Source organism: Erpetoichthys calabaricus, chromosome 5 (genome assembly GCF_900747795.2).
Source record: "Erpetoichthys calabaricus chromosome 5, fErpCal1.3, whole genome shotgun sequence".
NCBI classification, from domain to species: Eukaryota; Metazoa; Chordata; class Cladistia; order Polypteriformes; family Polypteridae; genus Erpetoichthys; species Erpetoichthys calabaricus.
The window spans coordinates 110123012-110139803 of NC_041398.2; the positions used below are offsets into that span (position 1 = coordinate 110123012).

The following is a 16792-nucleotide window of genomic DNA, read 5'->3' on the forward strand; positions in this document are numbered from 1 at the left end:
TATATGGTATGTTAATGTCGTGTTGACAAGTGAGTGTAGAGGTGATCGTGAGATCAGCCAATGAATCTGTAGAGGAGCAGTACTTTTGTGGGCTTTAACCTCATATCAAGTTTATGATTAACCACTCAGCCTACATCTACCTTCTTGGCTATAGTCAAGAGCCCTCAATAATAATAATAATAAAACATTTTATTTGCTTAGCATATTTCCCATGTAATGAATGAAACAAACATATTACAAATCTGTACAAATGGCCAAAATAAGGCTCATGTGCAGGGTTGCTGAAATTTGAAAGTGTGAGATACTGGAAAAAAAATTTAGTTTCTCCAAATTGGGAGCCGCCATTGGAGGGATTTCAGGTATGTAGTTAAAGTGCCCTCAGTGCATCCCACAGGCACACTGGAAGAAGGTGTGGGGGTTTATATCATTTGACAAGTCTGGCACCATCTGAGAGAAGGATAGAAATGTTGTGAAGATAAGACTCCTTTGTCTTTGAAGCTCCACGTGTTATCTCCAGAACTCTCACCTGGAGAAGTGGAATGAAATTAAAGTCTTTTGTAACCAGTATAATATGATGCACTGAATTTCAGCTATATTTCTTATAATGAATTGTCACTTTCCTTTCAGATAATCTCATACGCAATAAGAAAAAAAGAGACTGGAGGTAAGAAAGAAAATGTTTGATACTGCCAAATGGTGTATGTGGTGAGTGGAGATCATGTCTATCACAGATTGTATTTTTGATAATTACTTTGCAATTGCTCAAAGAAAACCTCACCATTTTACTATTATTTTGCAAGAGCATACATAATGAGTCAGAGAATAGCTTACCTTTATTCATAAGATACTGATGCCCAATATGCTATCTTGACCTATTCTTCTTCTGCGATTCTGTTTTATTTTTCCTGTCAGTGCAATAGACCTGGTTATATCTGTTTCAATCAGGACAGGAACTGTATGATAACTTTTGTCTAATGGACAGAACATGTACACTGAAGAATAAAGTTATCATACTAGTGTAATCTGCTGAATTTGAGTGTCTTGTGCTCTAAAGAAAGACTATTTTAATTTCTTCAGTCCTGCGTTTAGAGTGTAATTTAGTTATAATGTGATGTTATTTAGAGTAAAAAAATCAACCTGGATTACAAAAGTTGTAAAATAATGGTTTATATGTAATTGTGTGTAGCACCGTTCAGTTAAATTTGCATAATAAAACCAATATTCATCTCTGGTCTGGATTAAATGATTTGTTTTTATTTGGTTCATAAATAAATATTAATAGATTTGCTTCTTTCTAAATATGCATTATTTCACTTTTAAGCCTCAATTAACTGGATACATACACTCAATGAGCAAATTATTAAGAATGCCTATAAACCTGCTCATCCATGCAGTTATCTAATCAACCAACCATGTGGCAGAAGTGCAATTATAAAATCATGCAGATACAGGTCATGAGTTTCAGTAAATGTAAATATCAAACCTGGGAATGGAGAAAAAATGTGATCTCATGAATGGTGGTGCCAGATGGGCTGGTTGGAATATTTCTGTAACTGCTGATCTCCTGGGTTATCACACACAACAGTCTTGAACGTTTACTCAGAATGGTGAGAAAACAAAAACACATCCAGTGAGCAGCAGTCCTATGAACTGGAATGTCTGGTTGATGAAAGAGGTCAGAGGAGAATAGCCAGACTGGTTGTAGCTGACAGAAAGGCTACAGTAACTCACTTAACCACTCTGTACAACTGTGTAGAGCAGAAAAGTATCTCAGAATGTACAACATGTTAAAACTTGGGGTGGATGGGCTACAACAGGAGAAGGCCACATCAAGTTCTATAAGCCAAGAACAGTGCAGAGGCTGCAGTGGTTACAGGTTCACCAAAACTGTACCATCGAAGACTAGAAAAATGTAACTTGGTATGATGAATCTTGATTTCTGCTAAAGCCCACAGGTGGTACGCTCAGAATTTTGGGCTAACACCATGAATTCACGTACCCAACCTGCCTTGTGTTAACACACCAGGCTGGTGGTGGTGGTGGTATAACAGTGTGGGGAATGTTTTCTTGGCACAAATTGGGCCTGTGAATACCAATCAATCATTTCTTGAATGCCACGGCCTATTTGAGAATTGTTGCTGACCATGTGCATGACCACAATTTTCCCATCTTTTAATGGGTACTTCCAGAGTAATAATAATAATAATAATTCATTACATTTATATAGCGCTTTTCTCAGTACTCAAAGCACTATCCACACAGGGAGGAACTGGGAAGCGAACCCACAATCTTCCACAGTCTCCTTGCTGCAAAGCAGCAGCACTACCACTGCGCCACCTGTGAGGATAATGTACCATGTCACAAAGTAAGAGGCATCTCAAATTGGTTTCATAAACAAGACAATGAGTTCAGGGGTCTTCAGTGGCCTTCCCAGTCACAAGAGCTTAGTCCAACAGAAACCTTTTGAGATGTGGAAGAACAAGATATTCTCAGCATGAATGTGCAGCTGACAAATCTGCAGGAAGTGTGTGATGTAGTTATGTGAACATGGACCATAATGTCAAACATTTCTTCCAATATCTTGTGGAATCAATATCACAAAGATCTGAGGCTATTTTGAGAGCAAAAGGAGGCCCTACCCAGTAGTAGAACAGTGTTCTTAAGAATTTGCTCAGTGAGTGTATACAGTATGTATATTTATCTTAGTTTCTTACAATTGGTTTATCATTGGTTAAAAACACAGAATAAAAGTTGTGTCTCTTATTCATTAATGAAGGAATAATTAAGAGTGTCAACACTGCGTGCTTTAGATAGCAAGGCTTAGTGTTTAACATTGTTTCTGAGTTTAGCTAATCACAGTTTAAAATCTCCCATGATAAGACATTCAGTATTAGGCTGACAATCAAGGTGATTTGTTTAACACTAGTTATATGTATTAGGGGGACCCTCAGAGCAAAAACTGTCATATAAATTGGCTTTTAAAGCAAGACACTCGCTACTCATCCGTGAAATAAATTGAATGCCACATTTTATTTTTCCTTGTTAAAGCCTTAGCCATAATTATTATCTTCTCAGTGCTGGCAAACCTATAATTTAGTGCTGAAGTTAGAAAAAAAGCTGTATATTGAGTCAGTGAAAAAATCAAGCTTTAATCCATAAACCCTAAACATTTTGTCTCTCCTGAAAGAAGAATATGTTATCTGAAATGCTACTTCTGAATTTTCAGTAAGATACTAATGGTATCAGATAGCTAAAAGCCTCACTTTCTTAAACATGCTGCCAGATGTGGTAAATCCATTATTAAACAAAGGTTAGCCATAAATGCTTACAGATTTGGATGATGCTTAAGATGTCACACAATGGCCCATCACACTAATGTAGAACTGCCAAGCAGTCAAACATAATCATTTTGGTTGACAGAACAATGGAAAATGTAACCCAACACATAGATATTGGTTTAAATATTTTGAGCATGCATTCATAGTGTAGTTCTAGTAACATCAGTATAGTTTACCCAATCATATTTATACTAATTTTTGCATATCATATAATAGTAGTTAATGCACATGGCATGTTAGTGGTTAGAGAGATGTCATGAGAGGCAAAAGTGAGGTATTGTCACTACAATTGAACTGTCCTAGGCTCCTCCGTTTTTGACAAAAGGAATGTTTTAACAGTTTTGCCTATTTAATTTATTCCCTAAAAATAGCTTTATTTTGTCACTGGCCTGAAAAATGCCACTAATTCACATGAAAAGTGTCCTGTAAGAGCAGCATAAGCACATATCCATCTAGATCACATCGGCTACACTCTTCATCTAAACATTACAAGCAGGAATGAAAATAGCAGCCTATTTAGTTTTCTCATAATATTTTGCAGTAATTTCTCAACCTAGGTGTATATCAGTTATGGGGTAATGGCAATAGCAGTGGACTTAGCATGTATAACATGTTTATTTCGCATTAATATTTATAAATGCATTGTGCTGAGAATTGATTAATCTGAATCTGTTCATTTAGATTTATGTTGGAGGAAGTCAAAGACACAACCATGTTATTCTTTTAAATGGAGATTATTGATAGGATAATGAAATGAAAATCTTGCAGATTTTTATACCAGATTTTAGTAGGGCGTATTCATGTTACTTTAACTTCACTTTCAGTCCCAATAAACACTAAAGTTTCACCTGGAAAGTTGTAAGCATTCCAATTTTAACCAAAATATGCTTGCCTCTTCAGAATTTCAGACTCTCACTCTACAGATGTTTCCTTTCCACTGGTCGTGCATTAGCGGTAATGGTAGGAGGTTTAGGGAGATAGTCAGAAACTGATTTATTTACAAAAAAAAACAAGCTGGTAACATTACTTTACCAACTTAAATTTTATTTAACTTCTCAAACTTCTGGATTGTAAACTGAGACAACAACCTATGGGAATTCTCTTCCATGTTTTTAATTTTACTATTTTTACTATATTTGCTAGATAACTAATAGAAATCCAAAATATTTAACTCTATCACCACCAACTCTGCTACCATATTAAACAGCTTTGGCTTGATGAACTCATTCAAAAGAACTTTCATTCTTTGTATAGTAACAAGGCGCTATTGCCATTAACTTCATAACTATGGACATTCATAAATACATAAAATATTGGTATCCACAATAAAAATCATAATAGAAAAATTGTGGCATGATGCTGTAATTGCAGGGCTCACTCAACTCAAAGTCTTCAAATTACCAAGTAGACCTGGCTTTGAAGCTCCTAGTCACAAAATCCTAAAGCACAAATACAATCCAAGGATTGGAGCAAAACAATATGAATAGGAACTAATGTCTCAGGACTGGGCTGAAGCCTCTCAGGCCTTTATCTAGGCTCTGGGCAGTCCCCATAGCTGCAATGTCAGGGGGCCTCACCCCCTTGGGTTCAAAATATAACAGACTAGTCAAATTAGAAATTGAATGTGATGACTTTATGGCTGGACCAATTCAAGGATGACTTCACTATGGAATTATTTCTTGTCAGGGAGAACTCAACTGCTGGATCATTTCTGGGCAGAGACAATAACACAGAAAGGTCATCTCCTCAAAAGAGTGACTTGACTTTAAAACAAAAACTAAATGGTATATTTAGTGATTTAGCACAATGTTGAGAAATTGTGCTTAGACAAAATGGCCTCTGGTTGAGGCGCAGGCAACAATACAGAAAACCTGGATGAACTCCTCTCTGAACCATAGCGCATGAAAACCACACAAAAATTATTATATAAAAGTAGTGTTCTTAAAAGGAAGTTACCAATACAAAATACTTGCAGAAATTAATTATGTGCATTCTAGAACCCTTAAATAATAACAGAACTCTACTCCAGGGGGATCTATTAAAAATGTTTCCTGCAAATTGAAAATATAAAGGCAGGTCACTGCAGCAAAATTTTCTGCCTCCGCCACTGCTCTATAAAATTCTAATAAAATATAATAAAAATCCATAACCATTTCCTAACCTGCATAATGCTTTTCAAAATTTATGCCATTAAATCTGTGCGGACAGCCATGTGATTGCTGGGCAAATCATTTGGGCATTCATGGAAACCAATAAGCAAGCATTTAAGTGACACTTGTGCTAGTTCTCCACCACCATGTTTTAATTCCTTCAGAGATACATTGTTAGCAATTTAGTGGTGGCTAAAAATTGAACATCTCTGTAATAATTTAAAAAAAACCTTGAAATATTTTACAAAGAACAGAAAGACAATCCAGCATTTTGTTATATCACTTACAGACAACCCACAGCTTTTGCAGGGGTAACATTGCTAGAAAATGGCACAAAAGTCAAAGATGGTAATGTCAATAAACTGAACCTATTGGAAACAGGTGGTTAGGTTCCAACAACCACAAAAAAAGTAAACCTTTGCTACAGAATGCTCAAAACAGAAATATTTATAGAAACCTTTATAACGAAAAATTATTTCTGATAATATGCACTTTTCATAACATTTTAGTCATGATATCTATATATATAAAATTCTTTTTGCGTTTGAAACGGAAATTACATATGACCATGTGATATGGAAATTACGTATGAAACGGAAATTACGTATGACCACACGATATGGAAATTACCTATGACCACAGAACATATTATAATACAGGAACTAGCCAGGCGCATTCTGACAGCGAAGTTTTATTTATTCGTCCACGTGACTGTCGCTGAAACTGCCACATTGTAACTTTTTTTAGTTGGCAGTACTTGAGATGAGGAAAACAGCTTTGCGTCTTTCTACTTTTTAACTGCAGCGAGCTATAAACAATGTGAAGACGAGACTGCCTTCAGCTGCGAGGGGTCGTGAGAACAAAGTGGATGCTGGGAGGCGAGGAATGTCGGGCTGCTCCGCCGAGTCGAGAGCTTCGCAGTTTCGGGCAGCGTCCTCTCTTCTTGCACTGTTTGTGACACTTCAAGTCCCCCGTCGGCTCCTGGGAGAGTGGAAATCTTTGCGAATGAGTGTAATCGGCGCCATCGAAGCAGGATTCTATTTGTAAATTGCCCTGCACAACTACTTATTGTCCCTTAAGGTAAGTTCAGGTCACTAAAACCCTACAACATTCAAGGTTGCTTTTGTGATTAATTATTTTAACAAGTAAATCACAGGCATGTAGTGCAAGGTTGTCAGGCAAAAATTTGGACAATCACATAGAAAATGTAATTTCTATACCACAACGGTCATGTAGCGCCTTTCAGGGATCTACTACTTACCTGTTGTGTTATAGCGCCTTTAAAATGTAGTTTACCCGAAACCACTCCAGTAGTGCTCAATGTATCTTTACTTCTTAAATGTTAATGTTTCATTGTTTAATAACTTATAGACTACATTTTATTTTTTTCCCTTGCACTCAGTGAGCGAAGCCACTGGGTAATCAACTAGTAACCTATAAAATGCAGTACACAAAATAAAATTGGTAACATGCAAAACAGTTTTTTTGCTAGTCATTCCCTAGAGCTAACATGTCAATACAATAAAATTTTAGTCACTGCTAGTGGAAGACGTACAGACTGGCGAGGTCTCGACATCACTTCCGATACTCCATATTTCATGGCTGGAAGATGGCATTGGTGATTGTGAAGGACGCACAAGCTTGACATAATGTGTCAGCATAATCTGCTTCATGCGCCATTTGAGATCCTTAAGGGTCTTGGTGTATGGAAGCATAGCAGAGGCAAGTTGACATTTAACCTTGAGGCTGCAATCAATGATGGGATCGGCAGTCTCAATGTCTCTAGCCAGTCACTGTTTTCTTCCTTTTTTTTAATAACACAAAAATCATGGCCGAGAGTGGCTGCTAACATTCCAGCACAAAGTTTATCTGACACCTTTATTTTCTCACTAAACCACATCACTGACTTTGCAAAGTTGGGCTTAGAGCCTGGAGGACTTGCACTATGCTAAGAGGGCATAATTGCAACACAAAACTTGATTTTTTTAAGCACAATAATAAAAATATGCAACAAATGCATGGGAAACTCCTTACTCGACAATGGTAGGGTGAACAAGACAGATGAAGCGCCTCTAGTATACTAACCTCTCCTTAAACTTACTGCATTGCTCCTCTCATTTTTTTGTCTACTGTAGGTAGCCATAAAGTAAAAATAAGGTTACTAATAAAATCACATAAATACTTGAAGTTGCAAAAGTTAAACGTGCGAATGTTGTGGATCTACTATACACAGAAGGGTAGTTTTATTGAACAACTTTGTTAAAAAATATTGAAAAGGTTATTTTTATTTAATTTTTTAGAACCTTTAAAAGTAATGCTCACTAGCTACTTTGGGTGTTTAAGCAGTCCATGTAAAATCAATTTAATACCATATGCCATTTTATATACATATATATTATCTATGTATTGTCATGTGAACTGTATGATTACATAGTAACCAGTTTTCCTAGCGAGGGTAAATATCACAAATGTGTTTTAACCATTTCAACCCACATTGTCCCACTGGTGGGACACTGCCATATTTTAAAGTTGTTTGTGCAGTAAACACACAAGATAATCAATAGAAATAATGATATTTTTACTGTACATATCCAAGGGTGTCTTCTTTCAAATAAATCATATGTTTCCATGTTGTCAGCTCTTTCATTAGTAAAATATGCAAATTGCACACTTATATGCTAGGGCAAGCAGCGCATAACAGCAAAGTCAATCTGCTTTAATCCTACCTGCATTGAGACACATAAAGTGAAAGATGAGACTCAGACCATTCCAATGATGTATAGTTGTCTGTGATTGCTCATTTATACTGCCTGTCATAGCTGTGAGTAAAAGGCATGAAATACATTGAGTGTGCGAGAGTTCAGCATTACACACTGTTACACATGCTTCACACTAAGCTTCTGTAGGAATGCAGCAGTGAGAACTGAGTGATTGTTTGGTTGACACTGAATAAGACTTAAAATTTGTACTAGGGACAAAAAAGAAAACATACAGTAGAGAAATTCCTACAAAAGTTACAAAATGCATATGATACTGAATTTGAAGAAGCCAAGTTAGATTCTGATCACAGATTTGACTCTATTTAGAACAGCGAGTTTGCTGAAAGTATTGTTTGTAGCATAACTTTGAATCATTGTAGAATTCAGCTCTGCAGTTCAAGTGTCATGGATTCAGTTACCATGAAAGGATGCTGTTTGTCTGCTGCATGTGGTCCCTATGTTAGTTATTTGAGCAGTACTCTTCCAGTTTCAGGTTAGTACTGTTACAATGTAGTGCACTGTTCACAAGTAACTCACACAGCCACCCATCTGATCAAATGTCACTGTATTCTGTGCCACTTATAATATAATAGAATCACTCTTCTATTGAACGTACTTGTTTTGCAGAACTTGAAGTTTGACAGAGACACAAACTCCCAACCTTGTGCTCTTTCATTGAATGCTAGTGTATTAGCATAAAAATTAAAACAAGAATAATCTGTAATTTGGTTCCACTTCAAGCACTGTTCCTCATTATGCCAGTTTTCTTCCTTCATGCCATACTCAAGTTGTTTAGGGTGATTGTGTATTCTATATTGTCCTCTGTTTAAATACTTTAGGTGTGTGTGTGTGTGAATAGCTCTGGAGCTTTGTCAAAGGCAATTTTCTGCCCTGTCACAGGGTTGTCAAGAAAGACATTCGCCGAGTACTGGAAGAATCTTGTATAAGAATGTATGGATATACTTAGATTATTCTAGATGTGAAATGGAAAAAAAAGCAAAAAAAAACATAAAATGAAAACACTCTAAACTCTTGTGGGACAACTGCAAGAGAAGTTAAGATGTGTGAAATGAAGCTGAAAAATCCCAGTCTACTGTACAAAATATGTTCTGAGTCATAACAGAAACTTTTTGAAGGACTAGCATGAAAGATAATTTTGAAAGTAAAACTTTCAATGAGAATTATATGGCAATTATAATATTAGTATACTGATAGTTACAAATTGTTTACTTCTGAGATATACTGTATATATATATATATATATATATATATATATATATATATATATATATATATATATATATATATATATTATCTCATAGGCAAAGTTTAAGGGGGGCTCTGGGGGCATAGTTCCTCCAAGTGGTGGCACTGTTACTAAAGTAAAGTTTATTCCTCAAATGTTTATATATTATTTTTTAATGCCACAGATAATTTAAGTATGTTGGTAATCAAATGAATATCATACTTATATCCATCCTAATCAACTCTCATTTACACCTTGCCTAACATGAAAACAAAGAAAGATTCTATACTACATAAATCACAGACTAATTCACTGTTTCTAACTTAGCTCGAGAGAGGTCACTTCATCTTGAATATTTTGTATTTGATGTTTTACTCTTTTACACTTCAAACAGTCCCTCCTATCAGCAAGATAGATCCTCAAGTAGCTATTTAAATGACCACCAAGTGGCGTGTCCGTGTGTTGTTGTCTTATGTGCCGCTGTACAAACAGCAGTGAGGCAGTCTGAGCAAAACTCAGTCACATGTCACATACACCTTGTGACAAAATATTTTAAAAACAAAAATGCCTTTTTAATGAAGTGTTTCCTTCAATTCCTCTTTTTCTCTAAATCCACAGGGCAGGGATACAGGAAAACTCCTCATGCACAAGGCAGGAACAATTGCTAGACAAGACATACACACAGTAAAGTCACTTTATTGATGCATTGACAATCCACCTGGGATATCCTTCAAAACACTTAGCCCAATCTGAAAATTCTTAATGGCATGGATAATTTTTTTCCAATTTATTTAAAAAATAATGTATTTACTTTGTCACAAGTACAATAAGTAGACAATGAAAGTGTCTGTCATTTCAATATCGTTAACAGAACTTGTGTATTTTTTTTTATTTTAAAGTTTAAAACTTGTTATTGTGAGATTTAGGCTGTGCAGTTGTGACTCTAAAAAAATAAAATAATTTTTTTTCATGTATCTGCCCCACCAAACCTAACTGTCAAACTCAACCCATGACGTATGCATATACAGTACATACATATATACACATATATAGAGTACAGTGGTGCCTCGTACTTTGAATGATCCAGAGTTTAAATGCTAAATTCGAGAGAAATTTGATCTGGTGTTTGAACAATGCTTCTACGTTTGAACTGTGAGTGCATTGAAAAAAATGCAGCAACAGATGGCACTTACACAGTGAGTATAAATATCATCTGTTGTGCTCCCAAGTCATCTCTCGCCCTTGCTGTGGAAGCAACTCTTGCATTATGCTTGTGTGTTTTCAGTGTTTTTTTTTGCTTTTTTTCTGGTCTGTTTGCTTATATATATATATATATATATATATAACCCCTATCTATTAATCATGGCATCCAACAAGAGTGCAGAAGCAACAAAGCCTTAGAAGAAGGTTGTAGTATTGATGATTGAGGTGAAAAAGGAACGTATCGCAACGCATGTTTATGGAAGGTACATAACAGTAATATTTCTCTTCCTCTCCACCAGCCACATGGGGCATCATCACTCCTCACTAAAGTACAATAAATGCAATTTTCATTTTATTATACAGTATTTATTTACTTATTTTATTTATTGTTTTATGTTTTAATTTATTATTAAGGGTATTTAATTGTGTCATTTTTGCTGTTTATTGAAATGGGTATTGGTTAGGGTCTGGAAACAGATTAATTTACTTCCCATTATTTCTAATGACGAGAATTGATTCAGACTTCGAACAATTCAAACAGTCTCCTGAAACAAGTTAAGTTTTATATATATATATATATATATATATATATATATATATAATATTTTTTTTTTTTTTTTGAGAGATTGTTTAAGTGCAAGAAACAAAAAGTTTCCAAAAAGATAGACACCTTGTACCAAACTACATAACTTTGCAGTGCTATGGAATATGAAATCTAAAAATGGTACAATGTTGACTGACAAATTGAGGTACAAAAGAAAATGAATTCCAGGGTTGTACATCATTTTTTTAAAGAAATCCGCAAGATTATTCATTTTTATCAGGCATTTAAATTACATCACAGCTTTGTGTTCAGATAGAGACTCAACTGAAAGTCTGCTCTGATAGAACTGGAGTACACTGAGTGTAAGAATGATGTAAAGAAAAAAACATCTTGGAGCTAATTTCCAGGAAGTATCCTTCTAAAAAATAACATCTAGGATGGCTGACCTGTTCCACCTCACCAATCTAAATGGGGTGGGATCAAGTCTGAAAAGAAGGCCAACACCATAATCTCATTTTATCCCCTTAAGAAGATCCACTTATGGTACTATCAGGAAGGAAAACAAGGAAAGTAACTCAAATTAACATGTAAAATCAACATGAAAAAACACAGACAATACACTTTCCACATGCTCCATTTTACTATATTTATTAATAATGTGACAAATTACATGTACAGTACCTGTAATCTCCATTATATGGCAGCCTCAGAAAAAAAAAACAGAAAAACCCAGATTAAACAAAAATAGGGATAAATGGAAGGTTTTACAATTTAGGCAGATGAGACAAATAAAACCGGATCACTCTCATCATGTTTAACAATAGGGAGCTTCTGTTTACTGCTGTTTGATGTGATCCTGATTCTCTGCTAAACTCTCTGTTGAAGGTAGCCATTGTATCTGATGATTAGCCTCCCAGCTGTTGTTCTTCCAGTTCTTAATAACTCTCAGCAGTTGCCGCTCAAAACCCTGCAGTTTCTGTTCACTAATACAGTTAAGTGGCAAAAATTAGCTGCATTGTTCTTCTTGTTTTTTGTTTGCAGGTCTTAAATGGCCTTCTGTTGGCATCAAAACCTGTGTTGATGGCACCCTATAGAGATCAAACAATCACACCAAATACCTGTTGAAAGACAGGCCCAATTGCCCTGAAATCCGTAGAAAGCAGTGAAACAATCACGATAGCATGGGTGAACAGGAACAATGACGGCATGATGTCAGAGAGCCACATACTGTAGTTCCCAAACACAGAATCTCAGTAGTATGAAGTTTTATTTACATTTTTCGGGGACTTTCCTTGTGGTATAAAATGATTATGGTTTTCAAATCTGAGCTTTTTATACACAGATAAATCATTTTTTTGATTGGAGCCTTTGTTTAAAAGATGAATTTTAATTAATGACTTTTTGGATGCTTCTTTGTTTTGACAATGGGTGTCACCATTATGTGGATTCCATCATCAGAATGTGGATCATGGCCTCAAGCATCACGTCATTGAGGGATTGTTGGTGAAGGGTTAAAGGTCATCATGGCTGCTGTTTTGAATTTGAGATTGGAATAAAATACTATGATTTTGATTCTCTTTACTTTTAATCTCTGGCTCTTGAAATTGCATTGTTCCTTGACTTTGATTTTTAGTTTGCAATTTCATCTTTTAAACATCCGGTTTTGACCTTCACTTTGTTTTTATTCAGTTCTTTCTCCTGTTCATCACTGTACCTTTTTTGATCGGTTCAGTCATTACATTGTTCATGTGATCTCACTGTTGCCATCTTGGACTCAATGTCTTTACAGACAATTTCCCTTACAATTTAATCTTTTTTGTTCTGTTAGGACAACATACTCAAATTATTTAACATTACCATAGTAAGGGAAGAATGAAAGAAAACTCTGTCCCTAAAGAATATACAGCAGCCATATTACTAACAAGAGTTTTCTGGCACATTGACGTATTACAATTAAAAATGAATGAAGAAGAATTAGCGCAACTAGGTCCTTCTCAGGCAGTATACTCACAATTACACTGCATCACAAAAGTCATTAAAGAAAAAAAGAGAAGGTACAGTAGATAATACATCAGGTTCATCTTCTGTATCGCAGCTCATATCAGTTTCACCCACCTACTTCTGCAAGTGACACCCATCCATCTCCAAAGGCAGAACTTCCACTAAAAAACAGAATCCCAATAGCTGTGGATGTTATGAATGGGTAGGGGACATTAAAAGCTTTGCTTACTAATAGGTCAAAAATGAGGAGGGCACTTGTCACTTTCTTGAATGCTCCCTTCAACCTGCAGGGAAAAACCTGGGGGCTGGTGGCAGAATTGGCACTCCAGCCATCATAAAAAAACTCACATTGGTTCCATTCCTTCTGAACTAGTGTGGTGCTGAAGTGTCGCCCATTGCATCGCTGCACTCGGGTCCTAATCTGCGATCCTGAGTTGGTTTGTCACGTGGTGGGTGTGGCAATGCGCTGTATCAGCGCCTGCTCCTAACTTCTCTCTCTTTGTTCTGATTGGCTGATATATCTTATATACTACTGGTGGCTCATTCTCCTTCTTGACTTCTGGTTTTGAGCCCCATTTTGGTTTCTGACTGCATTATTTCTCCTGTTCCTCATTCTACCTCTCCTTGACTGCTTGATTAAGTAATTACTCCTGGAAGAGGAGGTTAAAAAATGGATTATACTTGCCACCTGCATGCCAACTATCGTAGCTTTTTTACTTGTGAAAATTGTTTATCCTGAGTTATTTTAATATTGTATCTGGTCCTATTTATTTATGTGCACGCTTGGTGGAGATTTTTCATGAAGCAGCATAGAGATGGTGAGTCCTAGTGCAAACCAGACCTCTCACAACATAGTGCACTTTCTGCCATTGATGTCACACTCTCCAACCTTACCTGAACATTCCTGCTTTTCCATCGATTATGGATGTTTTAATATTCAGGAACTCTGAGACCAACATCTTCCACTCCAGATGGCAATCACTCACATAGGAAGAAATCATTGTCTTCAGTGTCCTGTTCACACTTTCCATTAGGACACACTGGCAATGATGAGCTGTGTTTAGTTTCTAATTCACTCCACATGTGACATGCAAACTTTTGAGGACAGAGCTAGTGATTTCATTTTTCAAGATGGAGGAGATTTTGTGGGTTTGCTGAGAAGGCAAAAAACTCAATCAACTTTGAAAAGTAGTCATCTTCAACCATTTTGAAGATTTTGGTCTCGTCCGTTACGGGAGATGGATGTCTAAAGTGGAGCTCCGTCAGCAGCGGTTTTATTTTTTCTCTTTTTTCTTATTATCCCGAGGTATCCTGTATTTACCCAACCCGAGCAGTTTCTATTACAGTATACAGTGGAACCTCGGTTCATGAACATCTCGGTACACATACAAATCGGTTTACGACCAAAAAGTTCGTCAAACTTTTGCCTCGGTTCACAACCACACACTTGGTATACGAACAAGCCAGTTTCCCCTTTCAGTTTGTACATGTTCAGTCTCTCCCTGTGCATTTCCTGTGCAGCGAGAGAGAGAGAACACACACATACACACACAGGCAGCGCGAGAGAGAGCGCGCACATACACAGGCAGCACAAGAGAGAGCGCGCACACACACAGGCAGCGCGAGAGAGAGAGCGCACACACACAGGCAGCCCGAGAGAGAGCGTGCACACACACAGGCAGCGCGAGAGACGCGCACACACACACAGGCTGCGAGAGAGAGAGAGAGATGTGCGCACACACACAGGCAGCGCGAGAGAGAGACGCGCACACACGCACAGGCTGCAAGAGAGAGAGAGAGAGACGCGCGCACACACACAGGCAGTGCGAGAGAGAGTGGGCTGGACGCTTACGGTAGGAAGGCAGTTAAAGAATGCACTGGGCTTGATTTTGTTTTCACTTCTGTTTACAGCGATCGGTTCGTAGTGTGCATTGTTGCAATGCTACTTTTTTTGGTGGTTTATTAAATTACAGATTTTTTCAAATGTTTATTTTTTTTCCCTGTGCTTAAAACTCATTAAAAAAAGTGTTTTTAGCCAGTGGTTGGTAGCGCTATAGCGCGAACTATTGCAGTGTTAGTTTTCTCTGTTGTTCAAGGTTTTCTCAGTGCTATTCAGTGTTTTTACATTTAGTTTACTATTACGCTATGCATTCTATGGTTCACTTAACTATATTTGTGCTTAAAAACTTATAAATATATATATTTACATGCAGTTCGTATGGTCTGGAACGGATTAATTGTATTTACATGCAATCCTATGGAGGAAATTGCTTCGGTTCACGACCAAATCGGTTTATGACCAGAGTTTTGGAACGAATTATGGTCGTGAACCGAGGTTCCACTGTATATATATGTCTCCTGTCGAGAGCGAAAATGGGAGCGAATGTGCAAGTGATGTTGGTCCTTGCAGTCCATGCCTTCATCTACTCCTCGTGAGCCGGAAGCAACGGCTGTAATAGGGATTGCCACTTCACCTGCGGAGCACGAAAGCCGAAACGATCTGTCCAAACTGAAGGTAATGATTGCAACAATGGCCATGGCCATAAATGAGCTCAAGAAAGACATTCAGAAAAATATAAAGAAAGAAATAAATGGTTTGCTCAAGACAAGTGAGAAGCTGCGGCTAGATAATAAAGACCTGGGGCCTCATGTATAAACGGTGCGTACGCACAGAAATGTTGCGTACTCCCGTTTCCACGCTCAAATCGCGATGTATAAAACCTAAACTTGGCGTAAAGTCACGCACATTTCCACGGTAACTCATACCTTGGCGTACGCAATTTCTCCGATCGGTTTTGCAGACTGGCGGCACCCAGTGTCAAAGCAGTGCTACTGTTCCTGCGTGGTCACCCTTTCTTTCTTAGATCCACATTCCTGACGCTGCTTTATAAATACACTGAAACTAACTGCATATTGTTTATTAGTGTAATGCATCTGATTGTAATTAACCTGCAGCAATATAATGGTCCAGGGAATAGCCATAGTATTCCAAATACCATAACTGCTTTAGCGTTGTAACTCTCACTGCATCTTCTTCTTCTTTTTGCTGCTCCCGTTAAGGGTTGCCACAGCAGATCATCTTTTTCCATATTACTCTCGCTGCACCACTCGGAGTATTTATATCACTGTATCTGAGTGGGGAATCACAGCAGCAGCTGATCGGAAAGAGAAATATTGGTATACAGCATGAAGCAGACGCTGCCTGAGCCATGGAAAAACACTTTATAGAGTCTTCCAAGTACAGACTTCGCGGTTTAGAAAAGGTTTCATCCCAAGAACTCTAAACGCACTCAATCAGTCCATCAAGTGCTCCATGTAGAACTGTTTACTTATAAGTACAATCACCTCACTGTAAACTTGCACTACAGTTATAATACAGTATTGCAAAACCTGCGGCACTTTATAAAGCGCGTATTTACATATGATGACGGTATTCATTTTTAAGATGAAATGCAGCAAAATATGTTGATTATATTATACAGCTAAAACTTTAACTTCATTTAAATAATCTGTATTGTTAATAATTAAACATGTGAGGACACGGTGCCGCA

At 37.1% G+C, this 16792-nt stretch overlaps 1 protein-coding gene across 1 annotated transcript in view; it reads right to left on the reverse strand.

Annotated features, from left to right (window-relative positions):
* Window positions 1–251: 251 nt before the first annotated feature.
* The window catches only part of slc30a9 (solute carrier family 30 member 9), a 990624-nt gene continuing 974083 nt past the window's right edge, over window positions 252–16792 (reverse strand). Inside the window, exon 21 of the transcript XR_007935138.1 lies at window positions 252–265. The gene's annotated coding sequence lies outside the window, so the exon portion shown is untranslated. The remainder of the gene's footprint in view (window positions 266–16792) is intronic.